We start from the raw sequence: 25405 nt of genomic DNA, 5'->3' as shown, positions 1-25405 counted from the left end.
TGCCTTTGCAGATTAGGAAACCGAGCCTCGGGCGTGCAGCCGCAGCCACCCCCATCCCCGTGGTCTGTGTGAAGAGCGCCCCCTGGAGCTGTGAGGTGCATAGCAGCAGGTTTGCACGCAGGGTCCTCCAGACACTGTTACACCGTGCCTTCTTTCGTCCTTACGGCCATTCAGTGCGAAATCTCAGGAACCACACCCAGGGGCCCCGGCGAAGTAACTTGCCCAAGATCAACAGCTAATAAATGGCGGAGCCTTCCAGAACCCTTGCTGGCAGACCCTGCACTTTCTTGCAGAGCACTTGTTCTCATTGTCATTAACTCTCTCTCCTCCGTCCCCAACTAGATGCACGTTCCCTGAGGGCAGAACCGTCATTCTTGGATCCCCGGCAGGACACCTGGCCCAGAGTAGGTACTAAATAAATACTGAAAAGTAAAAGAATGAATGAACAAATCGAGTATGTGAAACAGAAACGGGGAAGAGTGTGCAGCAGCCCGCACTGGTCCACTCTTTCACACCAGGTGCCTGCTGCGGGCATCCCGGGTGGCGGTGGGGGGGGACCCTGCTCGCTGGCAGTGGCGCCAGGGTCTACAGAGTGAAGTCCCCCGGAGCAGCCAAGCTGAGGTTAGTTCGCGGGGATGGACTCTCTAGAGAACCGCAAAGCTCCTTGGCCTCCACACAACATTTGGCCAAACAAGCATTCTGTTTCTCAGACAAACTAAGACAATCCAGCCCAACATCCAAAGCGGCCACCAGCCAACAGGCGCTTGGGTTCAGCGCTGATTCTGTTTAAACAGCTGAACGTGCACCGGAGACATCCAGCCCTTCTGCTCCGGCCCCCTTCTCCTCATCTCTGGCTGACGAGAGCATCTCAGGTCGGGACTCTCAATCCTCCTAAATGCGAGGGAGGATGTGCTCCTCCCTGGACGCCAAGGCACCCCGGTGCCCTGAGAGGCGGCCCCGCGGGGGGTGGGGGTGGGGTGGGGGAATGATCTGGAACGTTCAGAAATGCTGCCATCTTGTGGTACCTTCAGGCCAGAGCAAGGTACTCGGGGCCGATGGCAACAAACCGGCCCCTGGAGGGCTCCTCCCACATTCACATTTCCCTTTTTCTCATCTTTTTCCGTTTGACATGACCGCCCCACCCCCAGCCCAACACACGCCCTGCTCCAGAGTGGCAACAAATTCATGTTTGAATATCATTTGGGAATTTGGATTTTTTTTCTGAAAAGAGCACAACTTCTGAATGCACTTTTGAATCCTTCTGCATATTTTGGAACTCTTTCTTCGGAGAGAGCACTTCATGGAGAGTCTGGGAGGAGAGTCTCCCCAGTGCGCGCAGTGTCCTCTGCGGCCCAGCTCAGAGCACAGGCCATGAAGGCTGGCCGTGTCGGCTCCTGCCACCCACCAGAGCTGCTCCTGCTGGCCACTCTGTCCACGAAGCCCGTGCTGGACGCAGGGCTTTACCCCCAGCTTCCAAAAGCTCCCTTGTAAACTCTATGGCAGTTGCCCTGAACGATTCAGCCTGAATTGAAAGAATTCGTGGGTCAGGGACACCAGCAAAAGTCCCCCAAGGGCTCCGGGTAGAAAAGCCACTTGCCAATTCCAGGATAACGGCACTGGGACAGCCGAATGTGTGCAGCCCGCTCATCCCTTCCCGTAATCCCGCGGCGTCCTGGGCTCCTCATCTGAGGCTCGCATTTGAAGAGGAGAAGCAAAGCCTCGGCTGGGAGCTCCGAGGCTGATTGCTAGAAGATACTGCTCCAAAGAGGCTGTACAGATCCTCTTGTTTGCATCACAAGGAGCTGAGCCGCGGGCGCCACCAAACTGGTTCTGCCCAGGGTGGATTATCCGCTCCAGGGCCAGCCTTGGGCAAAACTGTCAAGGGGAAAATAATGATCTTTTGCACCTCCCAGCTCTCCTGGAATGTAGCAGGTCTGCAGAGGGCATGCTCCTGAGGGAAGGGGGTAGGGACCAGGATAGGCAAGTTTGGACAGAAAAGGGAACTGGGTTACAATGTCTAGGATGCTCCCCCAAAAAGGAGAGGGAGCCTTTCTGAGCACTGAGTTGATTGGCTAGAATCAAAGACTGGGAAGGCGCCCTTGGCCCATAGCGCTCCGGGGCAACGAGCGGCCACCGAGTAGAGGCCATGCACTTGGGATTATCAGGACTAAGCCTGAGTGCAGCTCCCCGCTTCATTTCTTGGGAGCTTTGTGACCTGGGGGAAGTTACTTAACCTCTCTGTGCCTCAATGTCCTCAGCTATAAAATGGGGGAAGTAAGTTTTGACCACAAAGGGTTTTTTAAGGATTAAATCATTTTTAAGTCATTTAAATAGTGCAGGCGCATTATAACCGCTAAACAAAAATTAAAGAAAATGTCATGTGTATTTGGAAGCAGCATTGATCTTCCCACACCCAAGGCCCTGTGCCAGGTATCAGAGGTGCAACGATGAAGCACCAATCTGGCAGGTACAAAAGGTTGCGGGGTCAGATTTGAAGGCACCCTGACATTGAACCAGTCACTTGCCTTCTCTGGGCTTCATTGTTCTCTTAACAGGGCGACGTTGTCGCTGAAGGCTGGCTGCTAAGAGTCCACGCTCAGGAAGGAGGAGAAGCAGCAGAATGGTCCACACGGACCATCCGAAGGCTTCTCACGCTCACCTGAGGAGGTAAGCGGAGCACGTGGATTTTATACTTATTGAAGATGGAGGAGGTTGGGTCTTCTGCATTTCTGGTTCCCCCACACACCTCCCCCTTCCCTCTCCCATCTCTCCCCCCCTCCGCCCCCCTCACCCTCTCTCCCACATTTCCCTCCCTCCCACCAACGCCAGTGCAGTGGCCTCCGTCTTTCCAGGCACTGGTTGCCATCTCTGGGTATTCATCAGAATGTCTGCTGGAGGGGCTTTTATTTCACTTTTCTACGAGTTAAAAATTTATGTATTTTGAAACCAATTCTGGGCTATGCTAGCGTCTTAGTTTAGATCCACCCCAGGGTCTCAGATCTACACGGACAGCTTTGTACAGAGAAAACGGATGCTTGCCGCAATGACCCCGAGATGGGATAAAACCCTAAGGTTTCTTCAAAAATGAAAGGAAGATACAACCGTGTGTGAGAGATCTTCAGTTATGGAAGGAAGCTTAGGGATGGGTTTTTCAGGTTATACATGAGAAAAATGAGACCCAGGAAGATCAAATGACTTGCCCTGAAGGTTGCAGGAATGATATAATTATTGGAAGAAGACGGACTAAGTCCTCCGCTTTCCAAATTCTCTCGTGTTCTTTTGCAAGATGACAGTTTGCAGGGCCTCACAGGGATTCTGTTCCGTAGGTCTGGGGTGGGGCCGGGGATCCCGTGGTTTTAAAGACTCCCAGGTGGTCCAGGAGGCAACCAGGGTTGAGCATGGCCATGGAAGCAGGCGGCCGTAGGGGCTGGTTAATTGGCAGCAGGGCCCTTTGGGCGGGGCTGTGGCAGGGCTTGGCAAGGAAGCTCCAGGCAGCTTGCTAGAGCACCGGTGGGGGGAGGGGCAAGGCTTTCGTCCTCCAGAGAGGCTGCCAGGAGGAGGCTTGCCGGGTGCCTGTGGACTCATCAGGTACGGGACAGAGCCACGCTGTTGTATGTCATTGTTGAAATGACGTCACCGGTCCCTGGGGCTGGCCAGGCCTGGAGTGTTTGGGATTTTAAGAAGTGATGCTGGCCCCACTTTACTGATCGGACACCCACGCTCGCAGAGTTCATGGCAGGGCTGAAGCGTTAGGAAAAGGCAAGAGTTGGAGCCAGGCTGAATCGTTTGCTGTAACAAATTACCACTTAGTGGCTTAAAACAACACAAATTTAGTAAGAGTTGACACAGGTCTCACTGGCTAAAATCAAGGTGCCAGCAGGACTGCATTCCTTCAGGAGGCCCTAGGGGAGAATCCATTTCCTTGCCTTTTCCAGCTTCCAGAAGCCAGTGCAGTCCTTGGCTCGTGGCCCCTTCCTCTGTCTTCAATGCCAGCAGCCATGCACCCCCTGCCCGTTCTGCCTGCACACCTCCCTACCCATAGCTAGGAAAGTTTCTCTGCTTTTGAGGACTAGCAGGATTACTTTGCACCCACCTGGATTATGTCCCCATGTCGAAGTCCTTAATTAGCCTTAATCAGATCAGCAGAAGTCCCTTCTGACAGGTCAGGATCTGGGGGGTTAGCGTGTGGGCATCTATGGGGGCTTTGTTCTGCCCACTGCACAGTCTCCACTCTTTTGGCTCCTAATTCAGAGCTCCGGGCTGTCCACCAGGCTGTGCGCCTGCCCTTTTTCCCTCCACCCCCTCCTGGCCTCCCCTCAACACAGGGAGTGACTCCACCTCGGGCTACATCTGCTTCCAAACTGCGTGCACCGTTCTCACCCAAACCCACCATTTGATTCAGAAATTACATGCAGGACTAATTGTTGCTTGAGGCTACTTGTGAAATGGGGATAGTTTGCTACGAAAAATCCCAGCGCAAGGATTCAAGGTAGGAAATGAAGTGCTCTGGGATTGGGAACAGGAAACACACACACACCATTCAAGTACAATACTACACCTCCTTCCCAGAACCCACAGAGGCCTCCTACGGGTAAGGGGAGAGGAAAGAGCCATCTTTAAAAAAGTTTTAAGCCGACACTAAAAGGAAGGAGACAGGCAAAGCAAAGCTAGGTGTGGACTCAGGCTGGACCACTACCAGTTCTGCCATTAGAAGCACGGTGAGCAAGTCATCCCCTCCCTCTGGACACCAGCTTCTACATCTATCAGAGGAGAAGGGGAGAGCACACCTGTGGGCTCCTCCCACGGTAAAGCCTACAGTGTAGTTTCCTCATTATTAAAATGCACACCAGCTCCCAGGGCTCCTGGAGAGCTCAGTTGCAGGACTGAGTAAAAAGCCCTCAGCATAGGGTCCGGCAGGGTGCACGTCAGCAAATCCTGGCTCCCTTGCGATGCTGTAACTCGCCTTATTCTCCTATTCTCTTTATTCCAGGCGACGTGCTCTGTATTCCTCACCTATTTGACTCTCACGGCAAACCGATGAGAGGGTCGCTAGTCTTGTTCGTATTTTCCCAATGAGGACATTGGAGCCCAGAGCTTAAACAACAGGACTAGGGTCACTCAGGGTTAAATATCTTTTGTAGGGTCACATAGCTTCTCTGACGCAGAGCTGGGACGTGAAGCTAAGGACACAGAGCCCAGAGTCTCCTCTTGCACCTCCAACATGCTTCTCTGGGGTGCTCACCCCCTTCTCTGTAGCTCTTAGTCCCCTTCTAGCATCATCGATCCTCAAAGATCATGATGGGGCGGTCATTGTGAGCCGAAAGCAGATTTGAAGAGCACATCAGAGCTTATCCTTTTACTTGTCAAGTGAGCCTGAAAGAAAAATTGTCCAGATAAAAGAATAGAGGAGGAGTTTAGCCAAATTGTTTAATAGATAGGCCTTTGAAAAAGAGGGATTTTAAAATTAGAAATGTTTGCTGTAGATTTTCCAAAAAACGCATTCAGTGACAACCCCCAATTGAATGCGGTCCAGTGCCTCCCAATTTACCCCAGCTGCCAGGAAATTTGGGGCTGAAATCCAGTGGTTTTTTCCTAAAAGAATTCTTTTAGCTCTCTGTGTATGTGACTTGGAGTCTCTCAAACTTTATTTGAATGTGTTTTTGTTTCTAACTTTACATGTTCCTTTTTTATTATGAGTCCCTCAAACCGTTTTGGCCAGTTCAGGTGACCTGTAATAAGGCAGAGGGGAGGGGGGCAGTGGAGTGGGTGGGAGGATCTTAGCTCGAGTCTGAACTGCTGTCCCCCAAAGATGCAGGCATGTGGGGTCCAGGCTGGAGGACCTGGGGCCCACCCTGGGGGGTATCTACTTACCTGAGAATGGGAGAGCCTCCTGGAACAATGGATGGTGATGGAAAAGATGGGGGGTGGTCCTCCAAGGGCTGATGGTCACTCAGGTGAACCTCCGATCCACCCACCAAAGCTGGGCCCGAGCCCTCAGAGGAGGGTCCACAACAGAAGAGGACGAGTAGAAGTTGAAAGGGTAGGACAAGATGGTGAGCTGACAGAGGTTGCTGTGCCCTTCCCTGACCCCAGCCATGCAGATGCCACAGAGGCCAGAGCAAGGGGGATGGAACGTGCAAAGTGAGTGAAGAGGGTGTGCAACTCTGAAGGAGACTGAAGACGATGGGGTCTCCAAGTTGAGGAGTGGGAGCACCCCAAGCAAAAGAGGGTCGGTTCCCCCAGTGGAGGAGTGCTTTTAAGGTATGTTATTTTCTCTTCCGCACACTGCCCAGGACAGACCACGGATCTCTTTGTCTCCTGTGGGAGGCACACTAGTGCCTGGAACAGTGGCTGCTGGGGGTGGCAGTAAGCATCAGGGTGAGCTCCAGCCTCCCACAGAAGCTCCTCTCCAGCTGGAAGCAGTCTTCTCTGCTTTCCCTGCCTTGTTCCTCATCCCCAAGTCTCCCTCCCCTAAGGGCTCTCCTCTCCCACATCACTTGGACAAGAATTCCTGCCTCAGGCTCTGCTTCCAGAGAATTTGACCTAACCCCGTGTGGCAAATGCAAACACCTGAGTAAAGTAACAGGAATGAGTCCTAATATATTAGTTGTAAGTAGGTTAAATTCACTGATAAAAGAAATATTAGATTCCAGATTGGAGCAAAAGTAAAAACCAAACAAATGAATAAAAACTAAGGTATGGAAATATACGTAATTGGTAAACTCAAATTAGGTGTTTATAGAACAATGCATTTTACACAGACTATATATATATCACGTTATGAGCGCACATAGAGCCCACACAAAAACTGGCATGGATTTAGCCATAAAAGAAGCTTCCAAAAATTCTAAAGAAATAAACCAGACAGTGTTTTCCGATGGTGTTGGGGGAAATAAGAAACCAACATCTAAGTATTAACTTAAAAAATTCTATTTGTTAGGTAACTAAAAAGTGGGCTATTTAATTACTCTTGGGTCAGAGAGAAAATCATAAAGGAAGTTCTAAAATACTTAATGCTAAAAGCAAAATGAAAACACTGTACGTCAAACTTGTGCGACAGATAAAAGAAGGAACATATGGCTTTAAATACATTTATCAAAAGAAAAAAAATCCTGGAAACAAATCAGCTAAGCTTTGATATTTAAGCTTTTACACTTTTTAAGTGGCAAGAAAGAAATCTCAGCAAGGCATGATGGGAAGAAATAATAAATATAGGATAGAAATTAATGAAACAGAGAGCAGAAAAAAATAGATAAGACTAATAGGACCAAAAGTTAACATTTTGAAAAGGTTAGTAAGGAGGATCAAATATCTGGCAAAATTGATATTTTCATTGAAATTTTGCTCGAGAGAATTGTGGATTTACATGCAATCAGAAGAATTAATGTAGAGAGAGTCTCATGTATTCTTTCTTCAGTTTCCCCAAGGTAACATTTTGCAAAAATCAGAGTACAAAGCACAAGCAGGTATTGATGTAGATACGATATACTGATTTTATTTAGAATTTCTCCATTCTACTTGTACACATTGGTGTATGTGCATGTGTGTGTACTTAGGTCTATGCAATGTTGTCATATTTATATTCGTGTGTCCCCCACGCCAGTCAAGGCACTGAACAGTTCCTTCACCATAAGCATCTCTCATGAAAAATCAATTTGTAAAAAAGAGAGTGATGATATTTAAAAAATAGGTGCACAATGAAAGAAGATAAATACGGATTCAGTAGAGAGTAATAAAAGTATATTATGAAAAACTGTGTACCAAAAAAAAATGAGAAAACCTAGGCAAAATGGATAAATTGTCAGAAAAAATATAAAGGACAAAACCGGGATAAAAAAATAGAAGTATTGAATAGACATAATAAAGTAATAGATATGGTGATCACAAATAGCTTTCCATGTTAAGCCCTGGTATCAATTTTAGAAGTAAATTGTATTAAATTGTCAGATTAAGAAATAATCCCTACTTTACACAAATTGTTTCAGAAATCAGAAGGAGAGAAAGTTGTCTAACATATTTTGTGGGAGGAATATGCCTCAACTGAACACCAAAAGTCAAGAGCTAGGAAAAGATTAGCCAACCAAATTCAATCCTATAGCTGAAATAGATAATGGCAAAGTAAGCTGTATTTCAGAGTGCAAAGATAGCTTCACTTCAGCGAACCTAGTATTGTAATTCACCATATTAATGTGCTGAAAAGAAAAATAAGGGACCTTGGGTGGCTCAGTTGGTTGGGAATCTGCCTTCGGCTCAGGTCACAATTGCAGGGTCCTGGGATCAAGTCCCACATCATGCTTCCTGCTCAGCCAGGAGTCTGATTCTCCCTCTGCCTGATGGTCCCTCTGCTTGTGTACTCTCTCTCTCTCTCTGACAATAAAAAAAATAAACTTTTTAAATAAATAAATAAAAAGAAAAATTATATGTTCATCTCAATATATCCAGAATGTGATTTTAATACAGTTCAGCATCTAATTACGATTTTTTTTAACTGAGAAAAAAGGTAAGGTTACTCTTTAAAAATATATAATGTATATACTAAATAAATATACTATATATATAATACGGTATAGGATATTCCATTCAATACAACAGTATAAGAAAAAGAAATAAAACATGGATATTAAAAGAATAAAAAGAAAAAAATCTCTTTGCAAATGGTAATGATCAGTGGAAAAACTCTTAATAGTCAGAAGTGTGCCAAAATTGCCGATGCAAGAGCAGTTGACGTATGTCTGTGAAAGAAGTCATCTCTGACTTCTGCCTACGGTCCTGTTGAAGTACCGGGACAGGGCTTACCATCCTACCATAAACAACTAGAAAACAGAGTCAAATACATGAAGCAGCTGTTTTCAGGCATCAAACAACAGGCAGCCCAGGACTGTGGTCTCTGAGAAAAGGCAAACCAATGAAGTAAATCCTAAGATCCCAGCCCTTCTTCCTGGAGGAAGGTTCTAGAATACAGCACAAACAGGAGGGTCTCAAGCAGTCCATGGCTGCCTCACTAAGTTGAAAAGAAAGCGATCAGAGGCTTTGGTGAGGCTGAGGGGATGGGAACCTGTGGGTAGAGAACCAGAGAGGAAGGAGGTTAGACGTGGAAAGAACTCCACGTGTTTCCGTACACTACGTGCGGGGTGAAACTCCACGAGGCCAGGGAAAAGATTTTCCTGTAAGTTTCCACTGTGAGGTAAACAGTGTCCAGAGTTCACCCAAGGCTGGGAGACACGTGAGTTCCGACCAACTAAAGGAGAGTCCTTTGTTCATCTGGGATTTTCAGCAGAGTCACTGAAAGAGTCACACTGTAGTAATAAGACTAAAGTAGCCCGAGTAAAAGTTACTATAAATCGACCCTTTAAAAAAAGTGTGAGAACAAGACATTCTATGATGTCATAAAGATAGTGGGGTACTAGTGCAGAAACAGATAAATAGGGAAAAGGAATAAAGAAAATAACTTAGAGACCCATGATATATGATTGAAAAAAAAAAAGTCACCAGGATTCAGTGGAGGGAAAAAAAATGAATTATTTCGTATATTCTGTTGGGGTAACTGGCTCACTGGATGAATAAATTGTGGCTCTAATTCAAACCACATTCAAAAATGAACTCAGAAAAGGCCTCGATGTAAAAGAAAAATGCTATGTATTCCATAGAAGAATATGCAAAAGAATATCTTTTTGACGCTGGGGTGATAAGGGTTTCTTCAATTAGACACCAGAAACATAAACCACATGGCAAAGATCGGTGAACTTGACTACACCGAAATGAAAAATGTCTGTCCAAACATGGCCACTAGAACTACGGTTAATTGATGGGTGGCAGATTGGGAGGAGATAATGAACATTGCCTAAGACCAACAAAAGAGCAGACTCTAGGCCACAAAACACTGTAAATGAACAGGAGAAAAACAGGAAGCCCAGTGGAAACATAGATGTGCTGAGTTCCGAGAAGAGGAAGCTAAACGGCCAGTACGTGTATGGAGAACTCTGTAACCTCATCACTTATTAGAAATAGGCAATTACAAATAGCAATGAGATGCTGATCGGCAAAAACTTGAAAGGTCAGAAAGAAAAGACAAAATGTTAGTTGAAGATGTGGGGAATCGAAGTGTCCAATCAGCTTTCGAGCCAGCAGTCAGCACTGGGCATCATTCTCCAGGAAAAGACAGAGACCCAGCGTCCTGGGTGAGCTCTGAGTTGCTAAGGGATGTAAAGGTGGTGGCCAGGGTCTCATCCCATAGTCAAATCTGTCCTGCTTCCTGAATGTTCTGTGAGGTACACTTTGCACACCCAAAGTTCTATTTTGGAGTAATAGATGGGAGCAGTGTGACTGAGCCTTGGGCCTATGTGGCCTGGGATAAACCTCGGGTCCTGAGTTGTCTGCTTGGGACCCCAGTCCTGGGCTGCTGAATAGAGGGACCAGAAAGTGGGACCTCTTGGGGACGGTGGATGAGAAGCCTTGTCCTTTGTCCTCGGGGTTCAATGGGAGACCCTGGTGGCGTTCGGGTCCTGGCACTTGTCCAGATCAGATTGGAAAATTCAGGAGAGGGGGAGGCTACAGAATGCAATTTCTTTCCACTTAAGAATGCACAAGACAAGGTGGGAGACATAGAGGCCAGTCATGAGGCATTGGAACACTAATCCCCGCCCCTCATCTCTCATTCTTCCAAGGAAGGGCCAGATGTGGGTGAGATCCTCAGGCTTGGCTCCTCCAGTGCTTCTGACATGCTCTGAGACCCTGGGTAGGGCCTTTCGGGCCTCAGAATCCTCCTCCACGCAGTGGTAAGAGGTCCTTGGCCCTAGCCTACCTCACGGGCCAGGTTACATAAATATGAAGGCCTGTAATTTCAAAATGCAAGTGGTGGGCTGGACCATTAAGGAGAGTTTGCTGGGCTGCTTTGAGGTTTGACCTATTTATTTTTCTCCAGGAGTTTTTTTGGAAATTCTCTTTATTAAGGTTTTTTCCTTCCTTCTTCCTTTCTTCCCTCTGACGTCAGCACAAAAGCCGGCGTGGGCAGAATTTGGGCATTCAAGGACACTGCACAACAGTCCATTCCTGGCCCCTCCTCCTTCTGAGGCCCTGGTCTCTGCAAGAGTCCCATTGAACCCTGAGGACAAAGGACAAGGCTTCTCATCCTCTGTCCCCAAGAGGTCCCACTTTCTGGTCCCTCTATTCAGCAGCCCAGGACTGGGGTCCCAAGCAGACGACTCAGGACTCGAGGTTTATCCCAGGCCACGTGGGCCCAAGGCTTAGTCATACTGCTCCCATCTATTACTCCAAAATAGAAATTTGGGTGTGCAAAGTGTACCCCACAGAACATTCAGGAAGCAGGACAGACTTGATTATGGGATGAGACTCTGGCCACCAGCTTCACATCCCTTAAAATTTTCCCTACCTGGATGCCAAATGTCTCAGAATTTGCCATTAGAACTAAAATTGAACAAGGAAAACTTGAGCCCAGCCAGAAGTATCCCATTAAGCCTTAAGTCATTTATGCCTCAGTGTGAATGAGCCTTTCCTAAGAGTCAGGTAGGAGAAAATTCTAGAACCTTCCAGAAGCCTGCCTATAATAGGGTAATTTCTAAGAGGGGGACGGGGCACAGGCAGGACAAGTGAGGGTGCCAAAGGCAAACCCCACCCACTCCTGACTGCCCCCGGACTGGCCTACCCAAAGACTACCCAAGCCCCCTCCCACGTGGCCTGTTCCCTGGTCCGCCACCGGCCTCACCACCCGGGCTGGCCCTCCTGCTCCTGCCTCTCCCCTCACTCCTCCTCTCGCTTTCTCTCTCTGCAGACATCCCCATTCCTTTCCCTTCTCTCTTTTCACTTTCTCTTTTACTCTCATTTTTTCTTTTCCTTTCTCATTTTTATCTTTTGCTTTCGCTTACATTATTATCTCATTTATTGCCTTTTGCCTTCTGTTTCAGGTTCTCTTTCACATTCTCTCCTTCTCCTGCACTTCACTTTCACTTTCTCCAATGTACTTTCTACTGGGGTGCTCGGCCTGCCCTTCCAGGGCCTGGCATCTTCCTCGCTTCCCCCAGGTGGATACTTCAACGGCGGTTTTGGTTCCTGCAGATGCTACGCATCGATGAGCACACATTGTTGTTGTTGTTGTTGTTTCTCTTTTCCCACTTCTTTTTCTTCCCCTTCTCCCTGGTCTGTGCCTCCCCTCCTCTTTCTCTCTTTCCCTTCTCCCTGGATACCCTTCTCTCCCCCATCCCCTTCCTTCCAGCTGCCTGAACATCTCAATTGTACCATGTCGGCAGATCCTTGCTGGCCTGACATTTTATCCTAGGTGCGTCTGCTTTAACTACCCCACTTAAAAATTAAACCCATCTGCCCCAAACTGAAAACAGCCTCTCCCCTACCGGGGACAATAAATATTGATGACTTGAGGCATGATTGGCTTTATGATGTTTGATGACAACTGGTCTCAGTTACAGAATTTACATCATTTAATAAAAAAACGAAAAGCCCTCGCAAGGATGTTGCGTGTCAACAGACATTATTAAATGTCAAAAGAAATACATTTTCTTCAAGAGCCTGAAATCTAAACAACGTGAGGGGGCCGGAGAGGGGTTGGGCGCGGGGAGTCTGGACAGCTCTTATTTGAAGTTCAGAAGAGTGTTCTTGCCTTCGCCCTGATTTGCTCCTGTTGTTTTCCTAGAGCCCTACCGTAGCCACCACCACAAAGCCTTTCTCGAGAAGTCCTCTTCCTTTTCATTATCTGAAAAGCTGAACCCATTTGACATCTCTCTCCTTCCCCCACGGGAGAGCTCTCAGATGCTCTCGGGGGAGAAAACTGGAGGTACCGAAGGGCATGAGGGCTGGAAGCCGGAGATGAGGTGAGAATGCTTACTTGGGTCTCTATTTTTATTGTCAGTACTAACTCAAGGCTGTCTGGCTCTGAAGTTGAAAGCAAATAAACCCAGAGCTGTTATGTGAGCCTACTGTGCTTCCATTTATATCCTGATAAGTTAAATATAAATAGTGGCATTAAAGGGGTGGCTGCTAACATTTCTATTTGGGGTACACGCAGTCATTACAAAAAAAAATAGGGTGGAAACAGTTACTGCTATTTTCAACGTATTTATGTGTTTTACGGAGCTGGGTTCTGACTACCTGAGATGCTTCTGGAGGCTCCTGTGGGTATATTTAGAGGGATCATAAATGCTTGTGGTCTTCAGAGTGGTTTCGTGAATTAAGTCCCCAAAGGCGTTTGTAATTGAAAAGGTTAACATGGCTTCTTGGAATTCCTTACCGACCTTCCTCCCCCTCCCAGTGGCTTAGGCCAGGGGAGAATCAGACTCCTTTTTAATCACAGCAGTTGTTGTGGTCTTTCAAAGAAAGTTCTGGAAAAAGAGAACAGAACTGCAATAGGAATGCAGGGATTTATGCTACTCGGTCCTGCATTTGTAAAGCAGGGTTGTTATGAATATCCACCTGATGGGGTCATTGCGGAGGTTCCAGAAACGTTATTTGCGGGAGTGTCTTGACAATGGAGAAGGGACTGAGAGGTGTCTCTTCTGGAGAAAGGGTGTGTCACTGGGACATCTCTAACTTCGGACACTTAACAGTTGGGGACTTTGGGCAAGTCATGTATTTAGGCCTTGAATTTATCACCTGTGAAATGAAAATGCTAATACCTACCTCCTAGGCCTTTAGTGGAAATTAGATGCCAAGTGTCTGAAACTGTTTAATAAACATGGAGTGCTGCCTTCTTTCATTCAGAAATATGTGGAACACTGACTGCGAGCCAGGAAAGCTGCTGCGAGCTGAGGATGGAGACAGAAGTTGTCAGAGGAGCAGTTCTGACCCTGGGGGAGCCATTCCGCTCTGGCCTCAGAAGGTGGAGGCGTTTGGAACCTGTGGGGGAATTTCAGTGAAGGTGGAGGAATGTGGGAGAAAGTTCCAAAGAGGGATGTGAGAGAGCGACTGAGTCTAACTTGTCCAGGGTATGGAGGGTGGGGGATAGGGGACTGGGGAACAGGGAAGTTGTCTTTTCTTGGCTGAGGAGTCATCCGAGGCCGGTGAGAGCACAGCATGGTGCTGAATGGAAAGAATGATGCTGAATTTGGACAAAGGAGGGGTGTGGAGGCTGAAAGGATGAGTCGCAAATCCTTGGATGAGTAGAATGGCAAGCAAAATGCAAGGTTCATTAGGATTTTTATAGAGATGGCCACTGTGTTCACATTGACAAGATGTGCCCTGTTTTCTCTTTGTGTGGTTAAGGTTGGAACGAAGCTGGAATGCTCGGAAGGTCCCATGTCCCAGTTCTGACAGGTCCTCTCAGACCCAGCCCATTACCTGACAATCTTAGTCACCTGAGTGGGGGGGCGGGCAGTTGGCAGGATTCTCTCAGAAATGACTTTCTTGTGATTTGTCCAGCAATCCCTTCCATTAGCCAAACCAAAACAACCACTGAATCTGAGGTATTTGGCGTGGGTGGATGGCGTTCTGGATCCTTTAAGGGCACATGGCTGTAAAATGAAATGATTCCCTTAAAAGCTCACTTCGTCCTTGAAGTGTGTGTGTGTGTGTGTGTGTGTGTGTGTGTGTGTGTAGGGGAGGAGGTCTTGTAAAGCTCTCACTTGTTCCAAATGAACTTCCCCAACTTCATTAGAAACAAGTGCAAACAGATGGGGAGGGCGTATTTCATAATAGCAACGGCCTCTTCACCACTGACCACCATGAGAAAAAAACGGCTCACCCCCTCCCCCGCCCCCCACCTTCTGGAAGTTGTCCCTTTAAGTGAGGTAGGAAAGTTGGAGCTGTTTGCCTCCAAGGAATTTAAGAGAATCAACATGTTTTCCTTTCCTGGTTGCATCTGTGGTTGGATTGCTTAAAATATTTCACTTCTTAAAGTATCCTCAGTTTGTTACGGTGGATTTTTTTGGTTTTTGTGTTGTTTGCCTCCCCCTTGTTTTTGTTTTGTTTTGTTTTGAGGTAGAGAAGGTCGGCTTCAGGAAAAGAAAAAAAAAAGAAAGAAAGAAAGAAAGAAACTTCTGGTTGTCAGAATCGGAATGCATATCATTTATGCTGGAGACAATGAAAACATCAAAAAGCACATACAAGCCATAAAAAATTCAGGTCCTCTGAAGCAATGTGGGACACGCTTGGTTGCGCTCCTCATTTGCATGTCAGTACCCACAATGCTCTGCGCAGATCTTTCCGAGCAGCGCCAGTGTCTGAACTCTAGGGAACAAAGTGAAAGGTTCGCTCGCGTGTGCTTGTGGGTGAGAGAGGGACTTTGGTATCAGCGGCAAAGGCAAGGCGGGTGTGGGGAGAGAACTGCTCCCACCGTGGTGATTAGTAGCCAGCCCTTTACGGCTTAATCTCAGGCTCGGGAGCCGTACCTTGCATTTAATTTTTTTGTTTGTTTTTGGGGGTTTTGTTTTTTGTTTTTTGTTCTTGCCTTCCTCGTCTTCCCTTTGCCCAGATATGCTGTGATGGTGATGGCATGCTGTGCAGCCTTTAGAATTGGAACTTTTTGTGCAGTGTGTGTCTTCTGACGCTGGCCCTCAGTCCAAGACATGTTGCCTTTTTCATCATTTGGGGTCCCATGGACTGTCCTCGCTTGGTCAATGCAAAAACACAGAGGTGCCACCGTGACCTGCTGCGGGGGACCAACCGGGCACCCTCTGACACCATTCTTCCCTCCTAGGCATGACACTTTTCTCTGCAAACCTTGCTCCCCAGGACCCCCACAGAGCCATTGTCTGGACATTCCAAATTCCAGGGGCAGACTGGGAATACAGGTCCCAAACTAAAAGTCGCTGGAGGCAGGGACATAACTTTGGCCCCTGACGAGGCGTCTTCTGCCTCCTGGGTGATACCTGGCTGTGTCGCTCGCTCCCGGCTGTGTCTCCTTTCCTTCCCAAGCCTGTCCTGTCCTGGCAGGACCTATGGAGCATCCACGACGATTACACCTGTGATTTTAACACGGCCGACCACTCTGGCACATGACAAAATATGCAAAAAAGAGAAGTAAAGCTCAGTCTTCGAGGCTTCCACCTGGAAGGTTTTGTCTGGGCTTGTCCTTTGATTTTTGAACTTCACTTTTCTCCAAGCTGCAAAGGGGTTCTCAGGCTAGATGAATTAATCGGTAGGCAGATAGGGCGAGGAGTGAAGTGGATACACGCGGGCTCTCAACCCAGCCCCTGGCCCCCCAGGCGTCAGAGGTAAGATAAAAGTCAGCCCCCGCCTAGAATTCAGAAGCTGCCTGGGAGGCTGGACCCAGGGAGGGCTTGGTCGGCTTTAGCCGCACACGATGTTGTCAAATGTGTCCCAGCAGTTGCCAACATCTCGAAGACCAGGCGCTTTTACAGCCTTTCTTAAAACATCTGAAGATCTGACCCCCCTGGTCCTCCATTTCTTCATCGTCACCATGAGACCGCGGCTCCTGGGGGTGGTGGAGGCACTCCTCTCCTGCAGGGCCTCCCTTCCAGTACCCAAGTTCCCCAAGCCCACCCCCTCCTCCACCTACGTATAACCCGGTCTGGCTTCTGCAGAGTCAGCCTGGGCCAGACTGGCGCTCTGAATCCCTGAGTGTTCCTGCTGTGTTACCAGTCACATCCGCGTAAAGATAACCCAGCCCCCGCCTCCCCCCTTAGCTCTGACGGCTCTTTCTAGTGGGCATCCAGGGGAAGCAGGACTAAGGGCCTTCACTTATAAGCACCCCTGGCTTTTCATCCCCAGCCCCAAACATGCTCTGCTTTGGCAAATGTGTTTTTCACCTGCTACAGCCCCAGGAATCTCCTCCGGCCTCTGTCTCCTCTTGGCAGCCGCATTTCCCTTCACTTTTGATGCCTAAAGCAGGCTGAGGTGAGGGGTGGGTTGCAAGGCTTGGAGTTTTCCAAATTCTTTCCCAGGTTTGTTGTGTCTAATTTGGGCTGCAAATGGTTTTTGGTGTCAACGGCTAACCACTGTTTGGTCTGAACATTCAGCTCTGTTGAATTTAGATGGCGGTGAAAGCCCAGTTTCCCCAAATACAGTCTAAATACATTTACACATTTATTCCCACATGTGTCTTTATGTTTCTGCCTGTCTCACCACACCTCAGACATATCCGTGGATGGGAGCGTCCTGGGAAGAAAACGGGCAGGTAACTTGACCCTCTACTGTAAACTTCACGGAAAAAAACCCCAAAAATCAGCAAGTTGACCCAATCAGACGGTGAGTGATAAACATGCTTCCAAGCAAGGGCGTTTGAATGGGAGCTCAGACTGGGACTTGGTTGTTTCCTTACAACCGAAAAGATAAACAGTATCGCTAGAGAGAAGGAGAAATAAAGTAAGGGAGTTGAGAAAAATAAGTAAAAAGGTCACTTTTAAAAATCACCCCTCCCACCCCCCAAAAAAATCTAACTGGGATTCTTTATTGGCATCAGAGTCTTAAATCTATTTACTGTTCACCAAGTTATAAGACAGTTCAACTAACAGGTGATACCAGGTGTTAATAACACTGACGGTGACAGTTCACATTTATTGAGAGCTCACACTGCTCCAGGAACAGGGCTGAGGGTTATTACACACTTGCTCCTCTAATCCTATAACAACGCTGTAAGGTCAATATATTATCCCCAAGGAAACTGACAATTACCCTGGTCAAGTCATTTGTCCAAAGTCCCCGATGTTGAAAGGGACAGAGTGCGTATTCAGACTAGGCTGTCCTCCAGCATAACATGGGGCTGGACGGCAAGACTGATGCTCCCCTCACCAGCTGGTCAGAGCAGGGACCTGGCAGATGGCACGCCTAGTGGGCACCGTGACTGGCTTGGGAGGTGGCACTTGGGTGAATCCAGGAAGGCTGGAGAGAGACAAATGGTGTACTTGGTCCACAATTCCTTTCCTAAAAATGGCCCCAGGGATACCACGGGAGGCCCACTGGCTCCTCTCTGATGAAACCCTCGATCTTCAGAGATTATCCCACTCTAGACACATTGACAGAATGGGCCACGGCCTGGCGGATTTGGTGGTTTCCTCACCCTGAATACACGTGAGCTGCTTGGAGGATGCATGGTGTGCTCATTGCCTAAAGGGTGCCTGGCTGCCCCGACGAGGTGACACCTGATGCAAGGCCAGGATGGAGAGGCAGAGCCAGAACGGAGAGCAAGTTCCACCTTCCTCTGCATCATATCTGAAGATGGAATGAGGGGTCTGAGCTCCAAAGCGTGTGGCTGGGAAAGGTCAGGCATCATAGTGAACCTCAAGTCCGAAGTGGGCAGCCCCTTATATGGTGATTTTCAGATACAGGCAGATGCTTAAACAGCTGAAAACTCAGCTTTCACGTACCCCTGTCCAGAGACCTTGAGTACCTAAGGGGCAGGTGTCATGCAAAGGACTATGGGTGATAGTAAGAAGAACAAGGGAGGTTCTCTGCCTTCTCTGCTCACATAATTCCTCTGTGGCAAGGCAGCTTGAACAGATTCCAAGCTCAGTGGAACAGAGCAACTCATGCTAACGGGGAAAAGGGGAAGTGGTCACAGGGTCAGAGACCATGCATACTCACCCTTCCACTCCCCGGTGTGGACCACAGAGTTGGGCATTAGGTAAATGTCTGTTGATGAATGACTGCTTCAGTCAATGCCTGAATTTTTCTAGGGCTCTTGGAATGTCTGTGGGAAAGGTAGAAATTGAATGTAAGTTGTAGCTGTCAAAATTAGACTTGCTGCTGGGAACCAACACCCCAATTAGCAGTTGTGATATAAATTAAAGATCTATTTTTCCATCATGTACCATGAGGTGTAGAGGTTGGTAATCCCATGGCAGTATGGCAGCTTCATAGTCATCAGGGACTCAACCTCCTTCAGTCTTTCTGTTCTTCCATCTTAAGTTCATGAATTCCTCTCCTAAAATCACCTCTTGGTAACAATATGGCTGCTGGAACTCCGTTTATCACATCCATGTTTCAGGATGAAGAAAGAGAAAGGGGAGAAAGGCAGCCTTCTCAGAAGCCTCAGTTGACTTCCACTGACATTTCATTGGCCACTTACAATTGCAAAGGAGACTAGGAAATATGTTCTTTTATCTGGGCATATTTCAACCTGTGTAAAATGTGGCTTCTGTTAGTAAAAAAGAAGGGAAGAGTGGAGAGTGGGCAGAAAACTGCAGACTCTGCCTTGTGAGATTCAGCCTTCTGTACAGACAGGAGGCAGGAAAGGGCTTCACCAAGGTAACCCCTGTCTCACTCCTGTCCTTTGAGATGCACAGCTCTGAGACATTCTTTATTGCGGCCTGATGATGTGGCAAATACGATATGTGGGTGCCTGGGGCGCATAATTAGTTCCTTCACTATTCAAATCCTACTGTTAAGGGCCTGGTTAATTGCATTGACTTCTCCTTCATTATTTTCAGCTATGTAAAGTGCCTCTAAGACTGCTCGGATTCTATTTCCTAATGAAGCTTCTGGTGAAAAATAGAATCTGACAGGTATGTGGACAGAAATGCCCTGAAGTGGCTGACAGAGCTGGACATGTTAGCCAGGCAGGTAGATGGACAGATAGGCAGATGAAGCCTTTAGTAAATACCAGGTATTACTTAATAGCGAACTTACTGCCTCTCACTGACTCGAACAGGCTCTTACAGGATATTTAATGACTTCTGCTAAACAGAATACTAGAGTTTCTCACTTTTTTTAGGGCTACAAAAATTAAAGCTACTGTGTAAGACAAATGCCAAATTTCCACTCTTCTGTTTGTTCAGCTTTCTTAGCTTTCCCCCCCAACATAAACCAAATAGATAGACACTCTTGGTTTTTCCAAGATGGCAACCCAACAACCAACCATGTGTTCTCAGGTAAGGGCTCCTAGGACACAGAGAACATAATGAGGCTGGATGCTTTCCAGTTTTCTTTAGCCCCAGGCTTGGGAAGCTGCACTGAGGTTTTTGAAGAGGGAGGCAAGAATGTGAAATGGAAGTGCTTGGAGTTCTGCCCATTGTTAGCCTTGGAGGATTGCTGAAGGGGTGGACCACCTCCTGGTGAAACCATCAGCTTCTACCAGACATGATAGAGATGACCAGTCTTTGAAGGAGGTTGAGATTAACCAAAATCCCAAACCTCAAGAATATCCCAATATCTGGAAAAAGATTCATCAAAAGGAGAGAATAAATTCTTCACATCATTCATACCATTTATTACTTACAAACATCTTCCTTTCTAGGAGGGAATAAGTCTTCCTCGTTCTCGATTAGCTTTTTTCCCAGAACATAAATAGTGCTCAATAAGTATTAGTTTAGTGGCTGCATAGATAACACCACCTAATTTCTTTCAGGAACAATGTCTGTCTTGGCTTCTCCCGTCCCGTTTGTTGCCAGTCTTTTGACATATTTTCTCCTGGGCATTTTCCTTGTATGTTTTTAGTGATTGAGATTCTATTGCATATACACAATACTGTGTATAATGTAATACACAATATAATACGATGTCATATGCACTTGTGTACGATGCTTTGTCAAGTATCATTGTAGCACAGACATATTCCTATGTATGTTCATATAGGCTAAGCTGCTGTAATAAGGAGACCCCAAAACACAAAGGCTAAAATAAAATAGTATTTATTTATCTCTCATGTAATGGTCTAAAGGTAGGCCAGGGCAGGTGGGAAGTTCTGCTCCACAAGGCAATCCAGGGAGCAGGCTGGAGGGGTGCTCTCTTTAGCACATGGTCTCCATATCCTGATCCCATAGGGCTCCTCCAGTTATCATCACTTCAAAACCAAGGAGAAGAGGGAAAGTGAGAGTGGAGGACAAACAGCTTCCTCAGAAAAATATAATCCAGAAGGTTCATGTTTCATTTGGGTTTACATCTTATTGGTCGAAACCTAGAACATGGCTATCCCTAGCTGCAAGGGAGGCTGGAAATTGTGGTCTCTAGCTGGACAATCATATGTTGCATCAGTGTTTCCCAGTGGATATTCATCTTCAGGGTTTGCAAATGAGAAGTTGGAATTCCTGGGAATTCTTGGAACTTCTGAAATCATAAGTTATTCTTAAAAGAACTCCAACATTGTTCATACTCTTTTCCCATTCTATGGATATCTAACAATATTGGTTCAATAAAGTAAGACATACAACAAGGATAGCATGTAGTAAATAATCGAATGTCAGAAAATATCAGTGAACATTATTGGGTAATATTCAAATAAAGTGACATTCAGATCTAGCAGAGTTAAAGCACTGTGCAGAATTACATGTCAAAATTACCGATTTAAGGACTTACTTTGCTCCCCAAACTTGTTATTTCTGAGATTATCATTAACGGGAGATATATATTTACATGTATATAAATTTAATAATATTTGTTTTATTTGCAAGAATGACTCGCCATTCACAGTAGTCAGGGTCATGAACACACATTTGTAATGAGATAAGAGCTACAAACAAGACTGACTGCGTAGGTCATGACCTCTTCTCTCCTATGCACTATGATCCTGGTTCCTGGAAATGTCGATCATAACCTGCCCGTGCTTTCTGCTTTTGTTTTTGAGTTAACATTGATGGTTTCAAACCAGTAATGTCTCTCTGTTGATTGTTAAGCTTTGATTCTTGCAGGAAAATTACAATACTTTTTTTCATCCTAATTTCTTCACTAATTTTTCTTTAGCGATTTTGAAAAACAAAGATTTCCCAAGAGGGGTGCCTGGGTGGCTCAGTTGTTAAGTCTCTGCCTTCGGCTCAGGGCGTGATCCCAGGGTCCCAGGGATCAAGCCCCTCATTGAGCTCCCTGCTCTACTGGGAGCCTGCTTCTTCCTCTCCCACTCCCCCTGCTTGTGTTCCCTCTCTCGCTGGCTGTCTCTTTCTGTCAAATAAATAAAATATTAAAAAAAATTTTTTTCCCAAGAAATTCTGGAAAGGAATCCTCACATGGAAGCCTTAGTCAGGGTGAGAGTGGGGGTGGGGGGGGTTGGAGGGGACACCCTGAGCCCCTCGGGACCCCCCCTGGGAGATATCCTTGCTCAGGACCAGCTATATAATTTCTGGGATCAGTGCAAAATGAAAATGTGGAGCCCCCTGTCCAAAAATTACTAAGAATCTCTGGATAGTAGCCATAGAGTGTTAGACCAAGTGTGGGCACCAAGGGTGGGGCCCTATTTAATGGCTCAGGTTCCTCACCCATGAGGCGGACCCTGCCTCTGCTGTATCACATTATTTAAAAATCTTTGTTAATCTCATTTTTAAGTGGCTGCATAGTATTCCACTGTACGGATTTATCATAATTTATATAACTATTTCTGTATTCTCAGAAATTATGGCGACTTTTTAACTGAGCCATCTTTTCCACCAGCTTTACTTATCCTATTCTTAGGATTGGTTTGGTCTCAGGATATGTTTGGAAATGTTTGGTTTTCTGCCTAAGATGTGGAGCTTTAGTTCTGATGCTCCTTACGGGCTGCAGACCCCAGTTGAGGAGTGATCTGTTACCCACAGGGTTTAAGTCTGAGCCAAAGCCAAACAGGCAGAAACCGGGATCGGACAGGAACCCTGCATGGGAGGCATCCTGGTGGTGAGCAACATCAAGCCGAGACTGGGTGGAAAGACAAAACAGCAGTCAAGACAAACATGGGCCTGGCCTCAGTGATAAGACCAGGGATGAGCTCCATGGGGGGTACTGTTCAGCCAAGAGCAGCTGTTGCCCTTTTGCTCAGGGCTATCTGGCTCTTCTCGAGTTCTTCCCCTGTCCGTGTATCCCTGGTACAGTCTCCTGGACTTCAGAGTGCTATCTCTGTCTATGGTGGATGGCTCTCTCTTTCTGATAAACACTGGGCAGGCTGGGAGCTCAGTTGTTAAGGGCTTGGAGAGGAGGGGTGGGCTGGATGACCCCTCTCTGGGACTCCAGAATCCCCTGCAAGCCTTTGTGTGATCGTCAGCCTGAGACATTACATTCACAGCAAATAAACATGTCCTTCTCGGCTGACACATTTAGCAGGAACAGGCCAGTACAGGAAGCATGACCGAAGGGTGGCAGAACCACGGGGCTATTTATCTCTGGGGACCAAAGGCATCTCAGACCCCGTCATTTATAACTGAAATGATCTTAGGTGACACACAGCCATTCTGTGCCTCTGTTTCCCCATCTGTAAAGTGGGACCAATAGGAATCCCACAGTTTTAGGGATCAATGTACTTTTTCTGTAATGGGACACACAGTAAGTATTTTGGACTTTGCGGAGCATAGGGTTTTGTTTTGTTTTAATTTTTTTGTTTTAATAACATTTATAACCTCCTCTCTTTGAAACTTCGAAGTGTTTAATACGGTGCTATTAACCGTAGTCACAGTGCTTTACCCAATATCCGCAGAATATACTCATCACTCAAAGTTTATACCCTTTGACCAGCATCTCCCCATGTGCCCCAACCCCGACCCCCGGCCAGCACCACTCTCCTCCCTATTTCCGAGTTTAGCCTTTTAGATTCCACGTCTAGGTGACAACATGCAGTGTTTGTCTCTGCCAGACTTCCTGCACTTAGCGTAACGCCCTCGGAGTCTAGCCATGTTGCCACAACTGGTAGGATTTCCTTCTTCTTTATGGCCTCATTTCTTTTATTGTTTGAATTGAAATATGTTTGTCCTATAACATGGTGTACGCTTAAAGTATACAGTATGTGGATCAGGTAAATTTGATACATTTATACATTATAATAGGATTTCATTACAATGTTAGTGCCTCTATCATTTCACATAATTATGATTTCACATTTGTGGCAGGAATAATTAAGAGTTTGGTTATTATAATACCACAGTGTTGTCTCCATGCACTAGATCTCCAGGGTTATTTCTCGGCTAGTTCAAGTTTGTACCCTCAAACAGTTCTCCTCTTCCACCCACCGAGCCTCTGCTAACCACCACTTTACTCTCTGTTTTCATGAGTTTGGCTTCTACAGATTCCACATAAAAATAGAATCATCCAGTGTTTGTCATTTTTGGGGTCTGGTATGTCTCACCGAGCATAATGTCCTCAAGGTCCATACACAGTGTTACAAACATCACGAGTTTCTTCTCTATCTCATCCCTAAATACTATCCCCTTGTGTGTAATTATACCACATCTTCTTTATCCATCTGACGATGGCACTTAGGGTTGTTTCCGTATCTTGGCTGTTGAGAATAAGGCTGCGGTGAGCACGGGAGTGCAGACATCTCTTCCATACGGGGCGCAGACCCCGCTCTGCTGTTGTGGAGTGAAAGCAGCCGCAGGTAGCACGTAAATGAATGACAGTCCCTGTGTGCCAGGAATACTGTATTTACAAAAGCAGGTGGTGACCAGAGCGTGCCGACCCCTGACCCATATCGCAGGACCGGGGGTGATAACGAAATGAGATAGGGTGTGGAAAGCACCTGCTACAGACGGGTCCGTAAGGAGAGCCTCTCCCCTGTGCAGCAGGGACAGGCGGACAGGAGTGGCTGGGAGAGTGGTTCCCGGCTTCTCAGCTTCGAGATCTGGCCCCTCATTTCTTAGCAAGATACCGAGAGGGTCCTCTTCATCTCCTTTTCCTTCCTGAGAGCTAAAGTGCCGAGAGGAGGCATCTTGACATTCTTCTGAGCAGACATCATGGCATACTTTTGCTCAGCATTAGCCACTCTTTGTGGTCGTCTTCGAGGATGAATGCTTTCGAAGACGTGCTTATAGACACGGGCTGGCACCATGAGCCGAGTCTTTGAGCACTTCCCCCTCTCCTCATTTCCATAGTGCATGTTCTTAAAAGCACATCCCTCCTCTTCGATGCTGTCGGCTTGGTCGTGCACAGAGAGCACTTGGGGAGGAATTCTCTTGAGCCCCAGACCCTGGGTGAGCTGCAAAGGGTTGGAAATAGCTCAGAGCAATGGTGTGTCTGGGAATGAGACAGAATCAAGCAATGCCTGCACTCTCTTTCACCACGGAATCTCCAAAAGAGGATGTGACCATGGAGATTCTGAACCAGTCTAGGGTGGGACCTAGGAATCTGTCATTAAATAATAATTTTAATAATGATAATAGCAATAATTTAAATAAAAGGTCCCATGGGGTGAGTCTGCTGCTCAGCCAGGTAGTTGCTTAGCTCTTAGTCATTCTCCTGGCTGTGGGTAATTCCCCCTTGATAGTCCGTAACCCCACTCTCCAAAACCCCAAGCCCTACAGCTGCCTGATTGCCTCTTTTCTCTGCGCGCTCGCTGTGTTAGCCAAAAGGCAGAGGGCTTCGCGGGCGGGTGAGTCCCTGCAGCGTGGCTCTGCGCTCCAAGAAGGAAATGATTTCACACTGGATCGGCTAGCCGGGGCGGCTGGAGCCCGTGTGCTCAGCCAGAGGACCCTGGAGAGCTTCGGGCCTGGAGGACTTCAGTGTTTCCAAGTCAATGCCGAAGGCTCATACGCTGGTGGATGGGAAAGTCATTGATTTTTCTTGAGATAATAACTCGAGTGTATTTGTTCAGTGT

The 25405-nt window shown here is 47.0% G+C and overlaps 1 long non-coding RNA gene across 2 annotated transcripts in view; it reads left to right on the top strand.

The window, feature by feature from the left end:
- The window catches only part of LOC103657274, a 40223-nt gene extending 25272 nt beyond the window's left edge, over positions 1–14951 (top strand). Inside the window, exons 3-7 of one of the 2 annotated variants that reach the window (XR_566794.2) lie at positions 343–404; positions 795–872; positions 2556–2667; positions 12665–12842; positions 13729–14951. This is a non-coding gene — a long non-coding RNA (uncharacterized LOC103657274). The remainder of the gene's footprint in view (positions 1–342; positions 405–794; positions 873–2555; positions 2668–12664; positions 12843–13728) is intronic. The other variant, XR_005833322.1, reaches the window with a different exon arrangement.
- The last annotated feature ends 10454 nt before the right edge of the window (positions 14952–25405 follow it).

The sequence above is a fragment of the Ursus maritimus genome, unplaced genomic scaffold (assembly GCF_017311325.1).
Source record: "Ursus maritimus isolate PB19 unplaced genomic scaffold, ASM1731132v1 scaffold_7, whole genome shotgun sequence".
In the NCBI taxonomy this organism is placed as follows: domain Eukaryota; kingdom Metazoa; phylum Chordata; class Mammalia; order Carnivora; family Ursidae; genus Ursus; species Ursus maritimus.
Note: the sequence above shows the minus strand (reverse complement) of the source record. Positions and strands in the feature narration are given on the sequence as shown.